At 41.9% G+C, this 21,222-nt stretch overlaps 1 protein-coding gene across 2 annotated transcripts in view; it reads right to left on the reverse strand.

Moving 5' to 3' along the window:
* Positions 1-21,222, reverse strand: part of CNOT6L (CCR4-NOT transcription complex subunit 6 like) — a 65,231-nt gene that overhangs the window by 27,851 nt on the left and 16,158 nt on the right. Inside the window, exon 1 of one of the 2 annotated variants that reach the window (XM_034771037.1) lies at positions 16,526-16,543. The exons of the other annotated variant lie outside the window; for it this stretch is intronic. The gene's annotated coding sequence lies outside the window, so the exon portion shown is untranslated. Of the gene's footprint in view, positions 1-16,525; positions 16,544-21,222 lie in introns of those variants that run through there. 2 annotated transcript variants of the gene reach the window in all.

Genomic DNA, 21,222 nt, shown 5'->3' on the forward strand with positions numbered 1-21,222 from the left:
AGTCCCCTGTATGTGGAGGGCTCTCAAACTCACAGGCTCCGCCAGCCTTGGCATGCAAGACCCAGATTCTAATCCTTGCTGGAAAGGGCACGGCCATACCACCAACCCCAATATACAATAATTCAAGATCAGGGCCCCACTGTGTTAGATGCTGTACAAACACACAGTAAGACAGTCCATGCCTTGAAGAGCTGTAGTTTAGTATAGTAGTGAGTAATGTTGTAATATGTTAGCATTATTTGAAGTTGATCCCTTAATAGGAAATAAAACTTTATAACCTATACTTACATTATACATTTCCAAGGTTACCCTGGGAAAGCTGCAAGTTACCAACAGTCACATTACAGTAAAAAGAGAACATCAAAAAACAAAACAAAAAAACTTGTACTAATTGCATTCTCAAACAATATTTATGACCATATTCTATACATTGAAAACTCTATTTGTATTAAAGTACAGAAAATCCTCAAATGCTCAGAAAAACTATTTAACCTCTGAAGAGCTCTTTTAACAAGAAGCCCATCGGTCCATAGAACCAAAAATCTTTGCAGGCACAGAACTATAAGTATATTCTATATGCTTGCCCATTACGAGAGGCCCATACAAAGAATTCTAACAGTTCTTCAGGGTCACCTAAAGACAGATTCTTAGAAACATACTACAACTGAAATCAAGATAATAAAGTAACCGCGCTCAGCCCAGGAGCCCCACACATAGCTGCAGTTATTCTCAAACAACTCTTGCTTAGGTGTATACAAAGGCTAGCCCAGCAATATTCTTTTGGCTGGCAATGCTGGAATTAGTGCAACCGTGACCAGCCTTTCTGTACTCCCTCTTGACATGAAACTGCATCTGGTGGATTGGCTGTAAAATGTGGTCATCAACTAAACCAAAAAGGAAGTCTGAAGATGCAATTTAAACTGAAGATGTGGAAAATGCAGCCTGTCAAGCAAGGAAGAGTTGAGCCATTAGACCATACTGATGGATTGGAATCTGCAAAGGTTTAATTTAGGGACTGTCAGTAGCCTGAGACACTCAGAAATACAGACTTTCAGAAAGCTAACCAAAAAAGGGAACAAGCTTCTGTTTTCCACTTACTTATCCTACATCTTTATAAGTGACGTTGGTGAGGATAATAAGGGATAAATCTCGCAGCAGTACTATAAACTCACTGAAATTTTGCCAGGGGGAAATTAGAGGCAGTCATATAGATCATATCAGTGTATTCCACGGAAGTGATAAAATCGACTGGTTTACCAACCGCAGCCTACCTTCTTGAGGAAAACATTTCCTATGTTTCTACAAGAAGTCTTGATTTTCTTCACACTGTTTTAAAAAGAAATGCAACTGGTTGTAATCACTCTGCATGGCAGCGGTGAGACCTCAGCTGGAGTGCTGTGTCCAATTCTGGAGAAATTCTTAAGAAAGATGTGGACAAATTAGAGAGAATTCAGAAGAGAGCAACAAAACTGACCTATGAGGAAAGGCTAGAAAAACTGGACAAGTTTAGTCATGAGAAAAGAATACTGGGGGCGGGGAAGAGGAGAAAGACTTGATAGCCCTCAACATATTTGAAGACTGTTGTTATAAAGAGGATGGTGATCAATTGTACTCCATATCACTGAAGACAAGACAAGAAGTAATGGGCTTAATCTGCAACAAGGATGATTTAGGTTAGATATTAGGACAAACTTTGTACCTCCAATGGTAGTTAAGCTCTGGAATTGGCTTCCAGAGGAGACTGTGGAATCCCCATCACTGGAGTTTAAGAACCAGTTGGACAAACACTTGTCAGTGATGGTCTAGATTTACTTGGTCCTGCCTCAGTGCAGGGGGCTGGATTTGACTCTCAAGGTCCCTTCCAGCCCTACATTTCTATGAAAATTGTTTTAAGTCGCCAATATGGAGTTAACCCAGAACCCCAAATTCTCCTGAGCCACTGTTTCAAATTTATTTATGATCATGGGACTAAAAGTTTATCTTAAACTACCAACATTTTTTAAAAATCAGATGTCTTTTTCAGAAGAGCTTAGAAGGAAACCAGCAAAGCCTCCCTCACCAACTAGGAAGAAGATACATTTACCAATTTGTATTTGAGGAAGAGGGAAGAGAGAATAGTCAGCTTGCTTCTGCCTAAAGTTGTTATTTAATGTCTCTATTGCACTAGCATCTAGAGACCTAGCTGTGTACTGTATAAACATAAGTGCCAGTCCCTTCCCCCAAAATGCTTACGATCTAATAGAAATCCATCTTATTGAGTCATTATGGCATAGATTGTTCAGTCTTAGTTCTTTCATGCCTGAACAGAGGCTTGAACACACAAATGCATTTTCTCTTTTTGAATGAGGAAGGAAGCAGGAAGCTATGTAGGACTGCAATGAGATGTAAAAGTTCTTCATAAACATGCTGGCACAATTCAAAATCTCCTTCTAGGCCTTAAGCACACAGACATTTTCATGATTTTTTCAGTCTTGGTAAAACTCCCACTGCTTATTGAAGGTTCTCCAGCAGATAGCCTGAATAATTTCTCCCTCCCTTGTAAAGTAAAACAGTCTAATGCCCATCAACCCCATGTAATGCTCGCCAAATTGGATTAAAACCACACTTCCTTAAGAAGATAGGAGTGTTTATCAATACATTTGTTTTCACCTCTGGAGACCTGGATCACAAAATATGAAAAAAGAGATCCATTAAAATATACCGTAAGCAAGAGTAAATAATTCCCAGGAGTACTAAAATTATTCTACTTAACACTTACTGCACTGACCTATGGCAGAGATGTCAGTGTTTCTTAGCGCTTTGGTTTTCCTTGAAGTGAAGGGAAGTTTTCCCCACCATCAAACACATCCAATTCCCAACACGAATGTAGAGAATGAAGTCAGAAGTAATAACTTCAGAAATACTTTGTAAGACAAAACTTCAAACATAAAACTGGGGTGTGCTACATTATTTACATATTGTATGGCATTTTTAAAAGAAAAACAAAGATTAACAAATGTCTGACGATGCTTAATTTTAATAGTAATACAATTATGTTAACATAAAGTTATGAAGTAGAAGCATGCTCCTAACGTGACATAGGGAGTGATCAAGCCAAAAATAAAAGTTTCTGAATTGATTATTAATTAGTTTCAGTTTAATCATCAAGTACTAGCAAACAAGCATGCAGTCCCTTCTCTCTCAACCTGCGAGAAACTAAGAGAGAAAAAAACCCCCTGAGATGAAGATTAGTTTGTCAAAATTATATTTACGTGGATTTATACAATGAAAACAGTCACTTATCCAAGGCTTTTGGTACCCCTTGCACAAGTTACAAGTAGTTTACCCTGGACAGCCAGCAGAACTCAATCCCCAATAAAAAACACAAAATTGTTTGTTCCATCTACTGTAGTACTCCTTATTACAACCAGAAATTTTCACAGGCGAAAACCTCATGTGACAGATATTGGAAGCCCATGCAGTATCTTTGGGGATCATAATCTATTAAGTATATGCATCACTGTGGGCCAGGAACTGTGTGTAATTCCAGGGGATAAAGTTACTACAACTGCTCCAAGAACAAAATTGGTGGGGGCATGATTAAGCTGAATCTTCTAGGTGGTAAACACCTCCAGAGAGGTACCACCTCCTGGGGAGGCTTGCATATATTGATTCAAACTGGGTTTTCCACAGGCCAACAGACAAAGAATGGGCTTTTGGCACAAAAATGCTGCCTTTAAATTGACTCAGGGCCTTCTTTCTGACCCAGCAAATGGACAGGACCTCCTGTCTGAAGGGGACCCCCTCCCCAAGTATGCGGAAGGGTTGTGAAGACTTTGGCGTAGTAGGACCCCATAGGACTGATGGGTGACCTCTGGTGAGCTTTTAGCATGCATATAGGAATTTTTATCATTTTTATAATGCTTTTGGCCTTAACAATAAAGATGCTTGCTTCGAAAGAGCTGTGTGGTAACTTGTAAGTGATGGCATCCACTGTTCATAGCCCTGGAGAGAAAGTAACACACAGCCATGCTGGCCTTTAGGCAGTCTGGCTTGCTGGGGATATCACAGTGTAAGGCAGGGAGCTGTGCAGCCTTAAACCCATGGTCAGAAGGGAGTGGGACAAGGGTTCCTGCCCAGAGTCCGGGAACACCTAGAGTGGATCACAGAGGAAGGACTACACCTGCAGTTACCTGGAAATTGACACTCACCACAATCAAGCTAATTAAATTTCACCTATTTGTACCAATCCCTCGGCATATTGGCTGTTTTCAACGGCAGGAAGTTCTTGCTGGTCTGGTTACGGATACGAGTAATGCTGTAATGTCTAGAGGCTCTAGAAGGCACACAATCTAAATCTGCAGGATAGCCGCAGGGTGGGAGAGAAGAGGAACCGCATCCTGCTTTTACATATAGGGAGTTGAGGCCCAGGCACACTAAGTACCTTGCCCAAGCTCACAAAATCCCAGGGTCCCAGGGGCAGTCAGGGAACAGGGAGTGGGGGGGAGGGGGTGGATGGGGCAAGAGTCCGGGGGGGCTGTCAGGGGGCGAGAAGTGTGTGTGTGGGGGGGTCGAATAGGGGGCGGGGCTCCCCTAACTGGCCCTCCGTACAATTTTGGAAACCCGATGTGGCCGTCAGGCCAAAAAGTTTGCCCGCACCTGGCTAAAACCAAGAGTATCTAAAGTCTGAGCTAGAGAGAGCCAGACTCTAAAGCAGAGAGCTTCAACAGACCCGTATAGAATCAGAGAATATCCGGTATCTTAGATAGTTTGGGCGCAGAAGGGCAAATGTAATGCACAATGACCAGTGCGTTACAATCGCATCCTAGTAGAACAATGGGGAAAATGCAGAATGAAAACAAAACAGTGAAACACTCCAGTATTTTAGGGGTGCGTTTATTAATTAAAAAAACTATTCTGGGAATAATTCCTCCCCCCAGCTGAACTTTTTCAGTGCAGGCGGTCATTGCACTGAAGTAATTAGATATACCGTTGGACACTTGTTTTCACAATATGACATTTGTGCCATCTCATTAATTAGCCAAACATTTTAAGACTTGAGCAAAAAACCCAGCCACAGTAAATATAATTTTGCTTCTATTTATTATGGAGCAGCATAGTTTCCATTGAAAGCTACTAATTTTGGTCCTTTATCGAACATCCATACCTGCTTCAAATACGGTAGGCTAGCTCTGGTGAGAAGTAGGATTTTTCTTCTAAATACAAGCTTAACATACTTACTCTAAAACAGTGTTTAAATCTCTTTCTGCCCCTTTTTTTTTGGGGGGGGGGGAGGGAGAATAGGACAACAGGAAAAAGTAAAAAAAGAACCTACTTGAATGGAGGCCCAAATTGGCTTGTTGGAGGCCAGATGAGCCCGTATTACTTAAATGTCACTTTTTTGGCTAGCATCAGATCTTTCACTTTGTAACTAACCTTCTGAGCAGCTAATTCCTAACCTGTACCTGGTCCTCCATACTGCACGTTATCACTATCACAGTGCAAGAGAACAGGTTAACCCATCATGTTTGGCGAGCAAATTAAAATAACTGATTTGTAGGACATGCTTGTGGGAATTTAAAATGAATTTCAACTACATGGAAAGAGCTAATGAAACAGGTAACTAGTTAAGTGGCAAGTTTAATTGTTTTTTCGCATTTATTTGACAAACATTTTAAATTTACTAGAAAAAACAAAACAGACAAATCTATTCTGCAGGATTCTCTGGGGAAAACAGGATTAGCCATTTAAGCAAAACAACTCAAAACAAAACCTATTTCCAGCAACAAGATAATTTATCAGTAGCAAGAGTAGGATGCATGTCCTAAGGCTACACAGCTAGATGTTGATACAAACAAAATAAAAACAGCAAATAAGCCAGCAAGAGGGTATGTGTCCCTTTAAATTTCAGTGTATTAAATGGCCAAAAAAATATCATTTTAGTATGGAAAAATTAGGACAAAATTACATACTGAAAAAAGTCTTCCAATTATTTCTGAACAAAAGTACAATAAAACGGAGCTTTAACAAGTTCAAATCACAAGGACAAGATCCACAGATGTTGGCTATCTCTGAGTGCAAGTGCCAGTCAGTCACAAGCTAGCTGCATTACTGGCAAGCAAGACAAGACTAAGCCTTGCCCTTTTCTCTCCCCTACTGCTGAAATGAAAGGCAAAATATAGATGCACATTATTAGCAGCACTAAGACAGGAGCAGGGAAAAGATTGTGTACATTTAAAAAACTTGTAAATATATTCTCTCTGAAGCAACATCCACTCAGACTCATGCACAGACTATCTTTATATATAGAAGCAGATCAGTTATTTTTGGAGTAGCGTTTGCTAGCTCCAAGTGTAAATGCTTGTTTTTGTCAGGTCTTCATTTCTGCCATAGCAAAACTGCCTACTAAATTAATCAAGCACGCCAAAACACAGATAAATGAAGCCCCAGAATCTTCAAGTACCCTTGGATGCAGCTGACAAACCAAACAGAAGGGTGTAGTACTGCTAGCATATGGCTTGATATGAAATTCCTGTGTCCTGATCTCACTGGGATGCTTAGGCATTCTTCAGAGGTTCTATAGATATCAAAAATCCCTTTGTGAAAGTCATTAGCGTGGATGCCAGAAATTCAAGATTCGGAATTAGGGAGCCTCTTCAATGAGAACTGCTTCAGTCTCTCTCCACTTCTTCAGAAAGTTAGAATAAATATACTATTCTTGTTCAAGTGGATTTTCTATGGATCTTATTAATAAAAAATGCAAATACTACAGTTTGCATTGCTGTTTCTCTGGCTTTCATAAGATGGATGCTAGATACAGAACATTCAGGGACATCTTTTGGCTCTACTGTATCCAAATTCTATCATTGCCAGAATCTGTTTGAGGATTTTTTTCTTCTTCTAGTTCACCAAGAGTAACTTTAGCTATTCCCCTAGCTGATGTTCATATTGCGCAAAAAAAAAAAAAAAAAAAAGCACATTGTGGTTTTGTCAACAATAGAAGTATTGCATCCTTTCTGGCCTCATCTTCACATACTTTTGTATTCTAGTAATTCTGTTGAAACTAGATTATTAATGAAGTAAATAAAGGAAACACTTATTTTTGCAGCTTTTGCTGAGAGCAGGGAATGCTTATTCTTTTGTGCAGCCACTGTTATTGCTATTATGAAATATTTAAAATTTAGATACCTCTTTAAGTTAAATCACGGGTACAAACACAAAAAAAGACTGTTTACCATACCTTAACTCAAACAGATATTCACCAGCTAATAGAAGGAGAATAAAATGATTAATAGTATGCTTCAAATGATATTCGCAGAGACCAGTTCTTAAATGAATATTCACCTCCCAGGAATAGCAACTGAATTTGAACATGTCTGATATCACGGATCTAGCGACAAATTTCAGAGTCTGTAGATACATCTGTAACAAAGGATTAGTGAAGAAAGCCTGGCTAGTTTTTCTTTATACTATCCATCTATTGTCCCATTCTCAGAGAATGCTGCCAGAGAGATTCTGACCATACAGCAATGTTTCTCCTAAGTGAGCAGAATGTAAGGGTAGGTCTAAATTACCTCAGTATCTCCTTTTCTCTAGCATGAAGAGACTATTAAACAGAGAGAATCAATCATAAGTTAAACATTAAAGAGAACTTCAGAAGTGTAGTGCATTAAAGGTCACTTCCTTCTATCTCCTTTCAAGTCTGTTGAGACGTTACACCACCTAAGCCCCTAAAGGAACCTGTTGGCAGACTCTATTCTTATTTTGCTCTTTTGAAGTGGTACTCAAGTTGTACAGAAGCATGGGGCCCAACAATGTAGAGCTGTAGCTATACTGTATCGCCTTGCAACCCTCCTGTGACTTAAAGTAAAGCAGCAGTTTATCTACCATTTTAGAAGCTTAATATACTCGAATATAGTCTGACTTAAGCAACAGCTAGAAATACTGTCAATATACATTCAATTTTTAAAAGCGTCTTAGAAATGGACTGGATTTATCCACAGGGACAAGCTACCATCTATATTCTCCTAAAGAAACAGATGCCTTAATGATCATGACAGAGTTCAGAGCAGCTCCACATTTTAGGGAAGAAGTCAGTCTGTGTGAAAATGGGTTGATATGTACACGACAGAAAAGAAAAAAAAAAAACCTTCATGTAACATTTATCCTGATGTACAATTCATTTATAGAATGTCTGGTAGTGAACAATGTAGTTAAGGTTACAGTAAGGCAATTTTTAAAAAAATTACAGAGTAAAATCAGTTCACTTACATTCAGGTTACACAGGGATGAAAACAATAGACTTTATAATCAGGGGTGGGCAAACTATGGCCCCCAGGCCGCATCCGGCCCGTCAGACCTTTGAATCTGGCCCTCAAGCTCTCACCAGGGAGTGGGGTCGGAGGCTTGCCCCGCTCCATGCATACTGTGGCTCCACACGGCTTCCGGAAGCAGCGGCACGTCCCCCTCTGACTTCTATATGTAGGGGCAGCCACAGGGCTCTGCGCGCTGCCTCCACCTCAAGCGCCGGCTCTGCAGCTCCCATTGGCCAGGAACCGTGGCCAATGGGAGCTGCAGGGGCAGCGCCTGTGGACTGGGACAGTGCACAAAGGCGCCTGGCTCGCGCCACACCTCGGCATAGGAGCCAGAGGGGAGACATGCTGCTGCTTCCGGGAGCTGCTTGAGGTAAGTTTCGCCCGGAGGCTGCACTCCTGACCTCCTCCCGTGCCCCAACCTCCTGCCCCAGCCCTGATCCCCCTCCTGCCCTCCAAACCACTCAGTCCCAGCCTGGAGCACCCCAAACCCTTCATCCCCAGCCCAGAGCCCGCACCCCCAGCCGGAGCCCTCACCCCCTCCCCCACTCCAACCCCCAAGTTTGTGAGCATTCATGGCCTGCCATACAATTTCTATTCCCATATGTGGCCCTCAGGCAAAAAAGTTTGCACACTCCTACTTTATATAGTAAAAAAATATATATTACAACACCTTTGTTCACGCATAGCTCAAGTGCCCAAATTTCTAAACTTGAAACTTTTCAGGTATAATCCTCAGTTTTGCACACACCCAGCACAAACTTTTGCTAACATTCCCCGCTATGCTATTATCTGCACGACTAAAATAATATTGCATCTAATATCTATACAGAAAAATCTTTCAACATAGAAACAGTTTAAGTCAGGGGTCGGCAACCTTTCAGAAGTGCTGTGCCGAGTCTTCATTTATTCACTCTGATTTAAGGTTTCGCGTGCCAGTAATACATTTTAACGTTTTTAGAACGTCTCTTTCTATAAGACTATAATTTATAACTAAACTATTGTTATATGTAAAGTAAATACGGTTTTTAAAATGTTTAAGAAGCTTCATTTAAAATTAAATTAAAATGCAGAGCCCCCTGGACCGGTGGCCAGGACAGGCAGTTTGAGTGCCACTGAAAAATCAGCTCGCATGCCCCCCTGGTTTAAGTACTCAAAAACGGTGTTCAAATGCTTTGGAAACAGTTTAGGCAGCTCTTGTAAGCTGTATGTATTACAAGGCCTACTCTTGCACAATGATAATCACCGGTTCTCAGTGCTGAGGGAGAGTGGAGGGATGCTCCACTACCTGGGACCTGTGGATGGGCCTGTTTACTCTCAGCAATCTAGGCAGAGGTCCCTAGCACTAGTGTATGAACGGAACAATCAACCTGCAAGAAAGCGATGCAGGGGGACTGCAGAATGCCTTTCATGGGGAAATCAAGCCCAGGAAACAAACATAATCTAGTCATAGGAGGGGAGATGCCTTTATCTTCCCTCCCTCCCCCTTTTAGAAATAGGTGCTCTGCCAGAGAATGATCTGCAAAACCGGTCTTGTAGTTAACAAGGCAGAATATAACCAGTGAAGTCTCCAGGTTTGGTATCTCCTCCCCGCTGGGTCTTCATGAACAGACTGAAGACCTTCCTGTAACAATCAGAGGATGTTCCAGAACAGAAGAATGTTAAAGTACCTATATTTTGCACCCAAGACAGGAAGTTAGCGAGTTCAGTTCAGTTTCTCATGGTAACCTTAAATAGCCATGCTGCAATACATTTGTTATCCTTTCTAGTGGACCAATACCGAAAAGTCAGAAGCTTCTTTTACATGCATCTACAATTTACCAGCGATCTGATAAACCTTAAGGTTGTTGACAACACAGTATGAACTGCACTACATGTTACTACAGAGCTATCAAACCACCACCTGGGAGTATGCCACGTGCTCTTAGAGGTATAGCATCCCTGTTTCTTTTTAAATATGTACCTTAGCAATTGTCCTTACATGTATGCAGCAAAATAGCACACACACCACGACAGAGATCTTGAGCTTTCTTCCAATTGCTAAGCATTTAACATAACCTTAGTTTCTTGGTCCTTTTTTTCTTTTGTGTATTTTTATATATACAAAGAAGTCAGATCATAGTCATTTAGTAACTTTTTTGGCCACCACTTTCATCACAAAATGAAATGAGAATGTTAATCTCTCTCTTGTGGTTTGCTGTAATATCATATTCCCTTCAGCACAGGAACTCAAGCAACTGTTTCTCCTATTTCAAGAAGCTCCTAAATATTTAAACAGTTTTACAGGCAGTGTAATATTTTCATAAACTGTATTCCCTATCAATGTCTCCCTTACTTCCAGGCCCATCTATAGCATTTCTGATTTTACCAGACACTCAGTAAGGAGACTAGACACACTAGCTATAGACAAATATGAAAGGGTTTTCCTTGGAGGGGAAAGGAGGGAGAGGGGGGGAAGAAATACCCAGGTAAGAAATCACCAACAACCATCTCCCCACTGCTCAGAAAGAGGAAGGGATTCTTACAAAGCTGCTGTCACAGTGCTTCCATGGTTTGCAACAGCCTCCAGTTCAGAGCGGTCTGATAAATTTGAAACCCAACCTGCAATCCCTCTCCTTTTCTGACAGAAAGGAAGCCCACCATTCTGTGTTCTCCTACTTCCACCTCAGAGCCTTCTGGCTACTGTGAGGAAGGGGTTTCTGCCCCTCTAACCTTCCCTCCGCCTCCATTTTGGTTCCTCTCCAGTGAATAGCTCCAGGTCTTGGCTCTGCGACCATTCAATTTCCCAGAAGAAACAGCAGAGTGAAACTGACTCAATTCTCACCACTTCCACAGCTGCCCACTAGGCTCTGAACAACAGCAGGAAAAGCTGACAAGACTCTGGTCAGTTTTCATTCTACTGAAACTTAGCAAAGCTTATAAGCAGTAGTGGAGAGACACTGGAGCGAGCTGTCTGCATACATGGGAAGACAGCCCTCATCATATTAAGACCTGTTCATGTTTGGAAGATTTTGCACCTCCTACTTAGATGGTAGTTTTCCTGACTACAACCAGCTGAACAGGAGTCCAGGGTAGTCCAAGACACGTCTAGCCCACAAATGCCACATCACTCCCCCAAAGAGATTAGGAGAGAATTTCCTATCAAAATCATCTCACTTGGACCAACATCAACTTCATGTAAGTTTAGAGGAGATCCTCACCCTGGAGGATTCTGGGATTTAGAATCTCCTAGATTTAGGAGGAAATTTAGCATCACTATATTCTTCTCTGGGAAATGCTTCCAGATGACAATTTAGTGTCTTCAGAAGAAAAATTTCACTTTCTTCATACATATCCCAATTGAGACCCAGCTGGGAAAACACTAAGACTACACACCACAACTCTAAGCTGCCCCAAAAAATCCGTTCCTCTTTAACTCAAGTTTCAGCCTTTGCTTTCAACAACTAGTAAACAGAACTGTGAAAAAGTGAGGAATTTTGGTAATTTTGTATGATTCCTATGCCTGTCACAGTTTCTCTCTGTGCTTTACATTGCATTGCCATGCACTGAGTGTAAAGGGAAAGACAGGAGGTGGCTGTGTCACATAACTCTCTGGCGTGACATGAATGGGTTGTTCTAGCCAGTCCACATCAATGAAGGATCCAGAAAGACAATAGGAACCCCATTGTTCAGGTCATTTACAAATAGCAACCAACAGCCAAGAAGGAGACGACTTTCCCCACCTCTCTGCAAGGAAGCAGAGCAAAGGCCCCACGCTGGAGAACAAGGTGAGAGGCGTCAGATGTCTGTGTTAGGAGCTGGCCTTTGGAGAGACCCAGAAATCTCACCTGGGACTGACAGAGACAGAGAGAGACCAAGCCAAACATGGACTCTACAGCAGCTTGGCTGGGTAGAGCCCTGATGGTGGCCAGCCTGAACTCTGCCGTCACCTTTGTTTTTCTGTGCTAATCTAAGGACTTCCTGATGCTGTATCCCACTTGACTAATAAATCCTTCTCTGTTTTGAAAAGACTACCTGGCACCACTGCAAATGCTTGCTAAGATTCACTGATCCCTGAGGAAGGCAAAAAGTCTCTGAACAGAAGGTCTTTCTCTATTGGCGCTCACTCACGGTATTCAACAGGAGTGCTGGAGCCCGGAGGCTCGGTCCTGGAGGCACCGAGGCCCCATGGCTTACTCGTAAGGCAGAGTGGAGCTTCTTAGAGGCTATTTAAAAGCTGGGGTGTAGCAGCGACCTGTGGATCCGTGAGAAAAACTAGCATACCTCAGCCAGGATCTATATTGGCAAGGAAAAACCAAAGAGCAGGCTGCTGAGAGCTGATTTGCCACCATGGAGGAAGGGGAGAACATCAGCTACCCAGGCCTGGCTGTCTCTCCCAGCTCCTTCGTCGGAAAAGCACAGGCAGGACTAGATAGATCTCTGCTCCTCCCACACATCTCAGCCACCAGAATTCCCTCTAGAGGGAATGGGGAGGGAAAGAAGGTAAGCTGTGTAAAGAGAAGGAAAATGACACTTGAATTTAAGATGATGCTTGGTCCTCTCCATGCTCCAGAGGAGGCGGTGTGCCGCCATGTACAAGGAAGCTGCTGCGTACCTCATCAAGTGGGGGTCACTGGGGAGAAGATCCACATGCAGGACATAAAGCCTATGCCATCAGGTACAGCTTTTCCACTGCCTAAAGTAAAGACAGGGACAAGCATATACAGGACTTGTGTCCACGACACTGAGTTTTTTCCTGTCTCCATCTGCTGGAAGGGAGGTATAAACTCAATGACTGGGCTATCTTAGGAAGGTCTGCATGTTCTCTCTCTTTCATGCACACACACCCTCCCTGCATATTCAAACACTAAGACTGAATTCAAAAACCATCTGCCTTGATATAATTTCCATTGATACTCTGCAATGCAGGCATTACGCCCTTTATTTCTATCATGGAGAAAATAAGACAACTCCAAGAGTCTTAAAAAAATTCTATCGGGCCATATACAGTCACCATTACCATAATAGTAAACAAACAAAAGTAGACGGGAGAAAGTCACTTCTGCGTAGCTAAATCCAGAATTTTAGAGTGGGTTTGCGTTCACCTGCTCAAGGTGACTATCATGAATGTCTTCGGTCATTACTGATGTGGAAAGGGCAAGTTAGTTTTCAACATAAACAGCAATAAAATGCATATCCTGTTCATGTTTCATGGCAGAGAGCACTTAAAGTGAACACAAAGGACACAGATGAACCTTTTCTCACTAATCTAAATGAAAATTCTGTTTGTTTGTGTGTTAAAGTAACATGCTTCACATCCTGCCAAACTTTGTGGAGCTATTCATTAGAAATCTGCAACACCATCTTAGTTTCCTATCTGGTAAAGTGACTAGTTAGGAAACAAACAGCAAGACTGCTTGAAAATTACACAGCTAGCTTCCTTTCTAATAACAAGCTAAACAAATCTAGTATTCTAGGTTTATAATGCTGCCTCTGGTGTGGAGCCAAGAGCATACTGTCAAACCCCTATAATGTAAAAAAGAAGAAAATGTACAGCTGGGTGCAACAATATTCAGCAACCACATCCTCTGGGGCTCCCCAACCCTCCCCCTTACTCTAGGGGTGTTTTTCTTGACATATGGTGCAAACCTAAGTGTAGTGAAATTCTATCACCAGGAAATCATGAACACCAGGGTATCTGGGAATCTGCAGCTGACAGTAACTTTTATGGTGGTGGAATTCCAAAGGGCTTCATGTTATCACTCCAACAAAGCTCACAAAAAGTATACTATAGAAACCAATCCTGAAGAAAAGTTGCAAAAACCCCAGGGGATCTATTCTCTTAGCTTTTGGGCCAGCCTGCAATTACATTTAGTGGAAATGCATAATTTTTCCACTGTAACACACCATGTTTTTTTCCCTGCCTTTAAATGAATGGCAATAACAATCAATTATTTTGTAAACCATCCCTGGTACTACAGTAAAGCCAGCTTGCTTTTTATTTCTCCCCTTCCCTTTTCTTGTTTCCTCCATCACTTCCTCCAATCAGCATTTTTACAAGAAAGATTACAATGTTTACTACATGGAAATGCCAGATATCATTTGAAATACTTCAGTTTTTATACTTAGTTTTACTAAGTCCTTACATGCAGATTTTTATTTTTTATTTGTATAGTAAGTAAAGCAGAAGTGAGTTTCTTCCATTATCCTGATAGTCTGCATGATCTCTCTTAAATGAGAGATATAAGAGTTTGCCATGTTTATTCTCTTCCACAGCTACAACAATGAAGAATGTAGTACATGCAAGGTTTTTTTTTCTTAATTGAAAATTAGTAAGTAAGTTCCTAGGAAGTTATAAATAGAGAGAGAAGTATAAGCCTTGTCAAATAAGAAATTCTAGTTTCAGCATCTAAATGCATAGGAGCCTGAATGTTTGTGACTTCTTGAGCAGGAAGAAATGGTGTTCCACCAATCAGACTGTAAATTAACTAACCCCATGAGGAAGAGTCAGGGTAAATAAGACTCCTGTTTACATAAGGATTCAAAATTATGCTGGATTGTCCAATGAAATAGCTAGTTTGGAGACCCCACCCTTCCCAAAAAGAGGGCATTCCTAGTGGCCTTAGATGAGATATAACAAGGACATCAGAGTGGCCTAAAAGAATTAGACCTGCAGTCACAAAGCACTCACAGAAAGACATCAGGAGCAACTATGGGGCAGCTGGAGTAATCATGTGACCAATGGCAACCACCACCAGGAAAAAATATTCTCTTGGGCCATGGGGGCAGAGTAGGAGTGACATAGTCCTAATGTAAGACAGCACATTTGTGGCTCCCAATTGATGATGGCAATATCTGAATAGAAAGCTTTTCTCTTTGGGAAGATCCTGAGTGAAGAAGGAAGCCCTGTTTCCAAGTAAACCACAGGCCTACAGTAGAGGGAAGGTTTTTACTGACAGACCTGCCACTATATCAGAGTTCAGTAGGGTAAAGTATTCTAACCTAAAATAGAGAGAATCGCTGACCAAGCTGTCTTGAGTGACTGCCTCTGACGAGGCCACTAACAGGCTGAGTCCCCAGGGGTTGAAATAGAAATCCATATTCTGTGAGCAAGAATTTTTCAGAATTCGCACACACCGTAATAGCAATTCTAAAAAAAAAAAAATGTTCTATACCTTACAGAAAGAGAGAAATGTTTAAAGTCCATCTAATGATCAAGTCAAATAATCAGTGACATTTCATCCCCGCAAGAAAATTTGCACTTGAGGGAAAGGGGAGAAAGGAGATTATTCCCCAGGCTGTACCGCTGTCTTTACTCTTGATGTTGTACAGCGCCAAAACTAATAAAAAAAGTGAAGCCCAGCAGCACTACAGCTCTCACTCATTCTATTACAGAAAGATAATGGCCAGCTTCCTCTCTCTCCGATCTGTTCTTTGCAGCAATGATTAACTACATGGAATGAAGCCACCAAAAAAAAAAAAAAAAAAAACCAATAACTTATTTCACACAGCTTAAAAGTTCCAAAGCTTACCCAAAGAGATCCAGCTGTCAGTAAATAAATTTACATTAGTCAAAGCTTGATACTAAAATGAATTGTATTTTGCAATCACTGGCATAATAACCAGGCTTTTTTAATTAGACAAAGTGACATTACAGAACAGTCTTAACAGGTCACACTACCCCACAGCAATGTTTAAACCACCGAGAGCCTGGGGTGTTTACAGGGAGGGGACAAGCAGAAACGGGAGGTGGAAGATGAGAAATAGAAAGAACAGTGGTACAAGTGACAAATCCCTGCCAAGGGATATATTTAAAAGGAGGAAATCTTTGCTATTTTATCAGGGAAGTCAACAATGCTCACTTGGTCTAGCGTGAAATCTTACTTTATATCCAGAAACTTAGATACATGCAACTCAGTCTCTCTCATGTATTCATCGCCCTGCATATCTGTATTAATTCAAGGCTATAGCTCTATAGAACACCAGGTTTCCAAACCTATTTAATTGTCTTTTCACAAAACTGATTTGACAGCTATCAGCATGCATTCTTATAGTCCTAACTAACTTGCAATATGACACTGAGAAAACTGAAATACATTATACCCAAGGCAGTTAAAGTAACAATCTTTGCCAGATGTGGGAACCACGAGTCTGAAATATGCAAAAGAGCTTTTTAAAAAATCCCATTTACATCATCATCATAAGTGCCCATAAAATAATTTAAATTCAACCATGAAGACCAGTAGGCAACTCACCTCAAGAGTACACAACAGTGCTGAACCAGTAAATACAACATCAGAAAGCTACTACGTAATTATAACAAGTATTCTGGTCTCCAAATCAAATGAAATTCAGTACCAGGCAAATACTGGTAATACTACTCTTAGCCTAACAGAACAAAGTAGATCAACAAACATGAGTAAGCCTTGAACTACACAAGAGCTGGAGAGGGGCATAGGCAGAAACTTATTTCTATATTTTTTGTCAAACTAAGTTTGGTTTAATAGACTGCCTCCTCTAATTGTCATTTGGATGACTTGGTTTTTAAAAAATATGTTTTATTTGCTAGTCAGAAGATACATTTAGCTTGATATTCCTTTAACAGGTCAGTTTTCTTTTTTTTTTATTATTTTACATTGCGAGGCACTGGATGTTAGTTAAATAGTTTACTTCATGTCTTCATTTTGAAAAGCTTCGTGGTACATTTTTTCGGTATGGGCCACCGTCATTTGCTGTTGATGTAAAGTTACATAAACCAACAACCACTGAGAGCAGTGGCACTGACTCAAAGTTATTTCTATTGTGGTAGCACTCCAAGTATGCAAACAGTTCCCCACTGCGCTAGATGCTGTATAAACACACACAAAGAATTTGTCCCAAAGAATTTGTAATCCAAGGCCCCAATCTTGCAATGCATCACAAACACGTGGGCATGCACAGACACTGGGATCGATCCATTGCAGAATCAGAGCCTAAAACAGCAAACACCACACAAAGGGTGAAGGAGAGGGAGAAAAGTCAATGTACACTTTTGGTCATTTTGGGGTTTTGTTTTTAAACACACCTAGTTTTGTTTTCTAGCTAGATAAACAAATGCTAGTGAGCTATACCCAGTTACCCCTCAGCCTATCCATAATTAGTTGGCTTATAACTTGTATATGTCATGGAAAAAGTAGATCTCAGTTTGGGAAGAGAGCAGTTCCATTTTTATAACTACAAAAGGACTAAACTTGACAGTGAGTATGAATTACTTCCCTGACTATCCCAAGCTGAGAAACTTTGTACACTGACCTATTCACCGCACAATGCTAAAAATATAGTCAGCTGCTCTTAATCCAAAACACATCTATGGAACAATATGGATTCCTTTGGTGGCCACAATACCACCTCTCAGTTCTTTACATACTTCTGTAAAGGCTGTGTAGCCTAGCAGATAAATGCTTTGGTATATGAAGCCTTCTCTTAGTCTAAGACATTTCAGGGCGGTCTTTGTGCTAAAGTTCCCTTACTCTAGCAACAGCTGTTAAATACTCAATGCTATCCTGAAGAGGTGCACTTATCTCAACTGAAAGTTGATCAATTTATCTGATAATCCTAGCTTCTTCGGACTCTTCCACTCAAGAGCCGGGCAGACACAATGAGTAGTAAGATGGTCAAAGTACAGGCATGTAACTTTGTCCAGATACATAGTGAAGAAAGGGCAGGGCCCGGTCACTTTGGAGAAAATATGCAAGCCAAGGGCCAGATCCACCGAGGCTGAAAGTCCAGCAGGACTCCATTGATGTCAGCTGACAATCTGAATCCAGGTCTTCCTGGCACTTCTGACTATATTCCAGTACTTGAGACATTGTCTTGCCTTGTTTCCCCTTTGCCTTCCTTAAAGCTTTCCAAAACAAAAAGGGATTACAGGAAAGGCGTTCACAAGTGGAAATTTCTATTGGGTGGAGAATTCATCCTGTGCTAGCTCTCCCATTTCCAGAGCAGATTACAATACTTGTACATTAGGACAAATACAAATGAAAACCAACATTTAGGCATATGAAATAACTAGATAACAATTATTCCACAATCTCCTTTAACTGCCACACGTCCAGGTGGATTTCCCCACCCACCTTGCCAGGTTCCATTACCCCAGAATGTGATGAGCCGTGATTTGGGAGGAGCAGGGGAGGGGAGTGTTTTTGACAATCTGAAGACAATAGTTTATCAGAGGAGGACGACTTTGTTTTCCCGGTCTATTGCCAGTTAACAGATCACAGTTGGCACTTGCACATTTACTGTCTGTTCTCAGAAGGATGGAGTTTTGATAAGCCTCTTTTCACTTGTGTAAGAAGAGCTTGAGTTCAGTTCACACGGAGAAGTGGTCAACTAAAAAAGTGAACAAGCCTTTCTCTGAGACTCCAGGAACAGCTGGACTCTCCGGGCTTGTCTACATTACCCGCTGGATTGACGGGCAGCGATCGATCCAGCAGGGGTCAATTTATCGCGTCTAGTCTAGACGCGATAAATCGACCGCCGAGCGCTCTCCTGTCAACTCCAGTACTCCACCAGAGCAAAAGGCACAGGTGGAGTCGACAGGAGAGTGTCAGCTGTCGACTCACTGCATTGAAGACACCGCGGTGAGTAAATCTAAGTACGTCGACTTCAGCTATGTTATTCACGTAGCTGAAGTTGTGTAACTTAGAACGATCCCCCCCCACCCCAGTGTAGACCAGACCTCAGACTAGCCACAGTTCCTATCTTCAGTTCTCCTGAATAACTGCCCAGTGAGGACTGTGGAGGACAACTTCACATTCTCATATGAAGGTTTCAGTTCCACTCCAACTCAGAGACACAATAAAGCTGAAGAAGTGGGAACGGCAAAGGATCTTCCCCCAGCTTGGAATCCCCTAGCACAGAAGGAGGACTTAAAAGGCTAGATGAATAACTAATTTGAGGAGACCGCATGAGATAACCCACTTATTAATTTCAGGTGGATGTGGTGCTGCATTTGGTTATCTAATAAGCTAAATAGACTGGTGCGACACAGAAGCCCCTTGGCAAAGGGTCCCCTATTCTTTGCAAACAACTCCTCTCAGACCTGACAAACTCACTGTACCAAATATGTCTTAAACAGTATTTAGCCATAAAGGGTAACAGATAAGGTATCCACAGAAAGCTCATAATTATCAAGACTCAATCACTGTGAGATGTCTGTACGGGTAATATTTAAGAAATAATGTTGCTATGTTGAAAGTATGCTTTCTGGCTTTGGAGTAAAAGTCAGTCACTAAGGGAGAATATGTCTTGGTGATGGCCTGTTCAAGCAGGAGGGCGTTGTCACTCTTCCTGGTTAGCCAGTGACATAACACAAGGCTCAATTGTCTAGCCTTGCTCCATCCCAAGACTATCAATGGAAAACCACGAGAGACAACGGCAAACAATCAAAACCACTTGGAGGAAACATTTTGTGGAGTGGGGGTGTTTTCATGCAAATCTGAATCCTGATTCCAGGAAAGCCAGCCAGCTCTGCAACAGACTGAACTTTGGGGAGAAACCTAGTTTATTAGATAGGAAAAGTAACTCTTAGTAATTGTAGACCCTAGTTCATGTTTTATGATTTTGTTTTGTATGTAATCATGTTTCCATCACTCTGTTTCTAGTTGAATCTCTACTCCTTCTTAAATAAATCTTTTGTTTTATTACAAGCACTATGCTTTATACAGAAGCAGTGATTTACGGTAAAAACTAGTGAAGTGTGGTACACTGCTTCTTTGGGGGCAGAGGATCTGGGATTTCTGTGAGTAGCCAGTGTCATGGCTGGACTTCACAGGAGAATGCTTCAAAGGATCTCAAGGACTGGGGTGCAACTATTGTTAACCTGCAAGGTGAAGAAGGCAGGGTTGGCAAAGCCCACAGGAGAGCACTTGAGTGGCTACAAGGCTGGTGGTGTTAGGAGGCAAAAACCCAGCCATCACTGGCAAGGCTCCTCTCGCTAGAGGCAGGGGATAACATAGCGACTCTCCGTTCTGGGTACCCTGAGAACCATCCCAGCGGATACAATATCTAGTCTACCCGGGAAAAGCAGCCTATTGTCTCAATATAGCCATGCTGAAGTCCTTCCATCAGAGGATATCAGATTTCCTTCTGGGCCTTGGGTTCCGGGCACTGAGCACCAGAAGCTGGAATAGAGTTGTAATCAACCCAAATGAAAACTGGAGAAGTTGAAGGTTTTCTCAGCTTAGCTGCATAAAGAACACAAGAACCCACTACCACGGCATATGAAGTGGTTCCAAATTATAAGATTTTCTTCCCCTTCAGCCTAGTAGATTATTTCACCTACGACATGAAAAGCAAGCAATAAGAACAAAAGCTGCCCAAGAAAGATTAAGTCTCCAAAATATCGTTTTCACACAGAGATTTTTGGTGGACTTCGCAGAGAGGCAGAAAGTGAAATTAGCCTGTGATAAGAAAAGCAGTTACACTGATTAGAAGGCACAGGAATGCTTTGCTTCGGTTGGTTGCCATCTTCCTGAGATACAAAGGGGGAGACTACACATTGGTCAGTCTGCAGCCACATCACAAAGAGAGTTCCATTTCAGTGGTCATGTTGAGGGCCCTACCAAATTCCTGGCCATGAAAAACGTGTCACGAACTGTGAAATCTGATCTCCCCCATGAAATCTGGCATGCAGCCAGGGGTTACTACCCTGCACAGGGGCTCCAGCTGCTGGTATGGGGATGGACGAGACTTCCTCTTCCCCTGCAGTGGCTGCTCCCTGAGCTGGTCAGACTCACCTCCGCGATCTCCCCCGGCTGCAGGAAGCTTGGTGGCTTCAGCTGTCACCTCTCCACACAGGGAGGCTGTAGCTCCAGCTGTCAGCCCCCCACTCGGGTGGGAGACTACCAGGAAAACTGGACATGTGGTAACCCATCCCCCTATGCCCTGCGACCCTCACTTCTGTGCTGTTGCT

The sequence above is a fragment of the Trachemys scripta genome, chromosome 5, assembly GCF_013100865.1.
Source record: "Trachemys scripta elegans isolate TJP31775 chromosome 5, CAS_Tse_1.0, whole genome shotgun sequence".
NCBI classification, from domain to species: Eukaryota; Metazoa; Chordata; order Testudines; family Emydidae; genus Trachemys; species Trachemys scripta.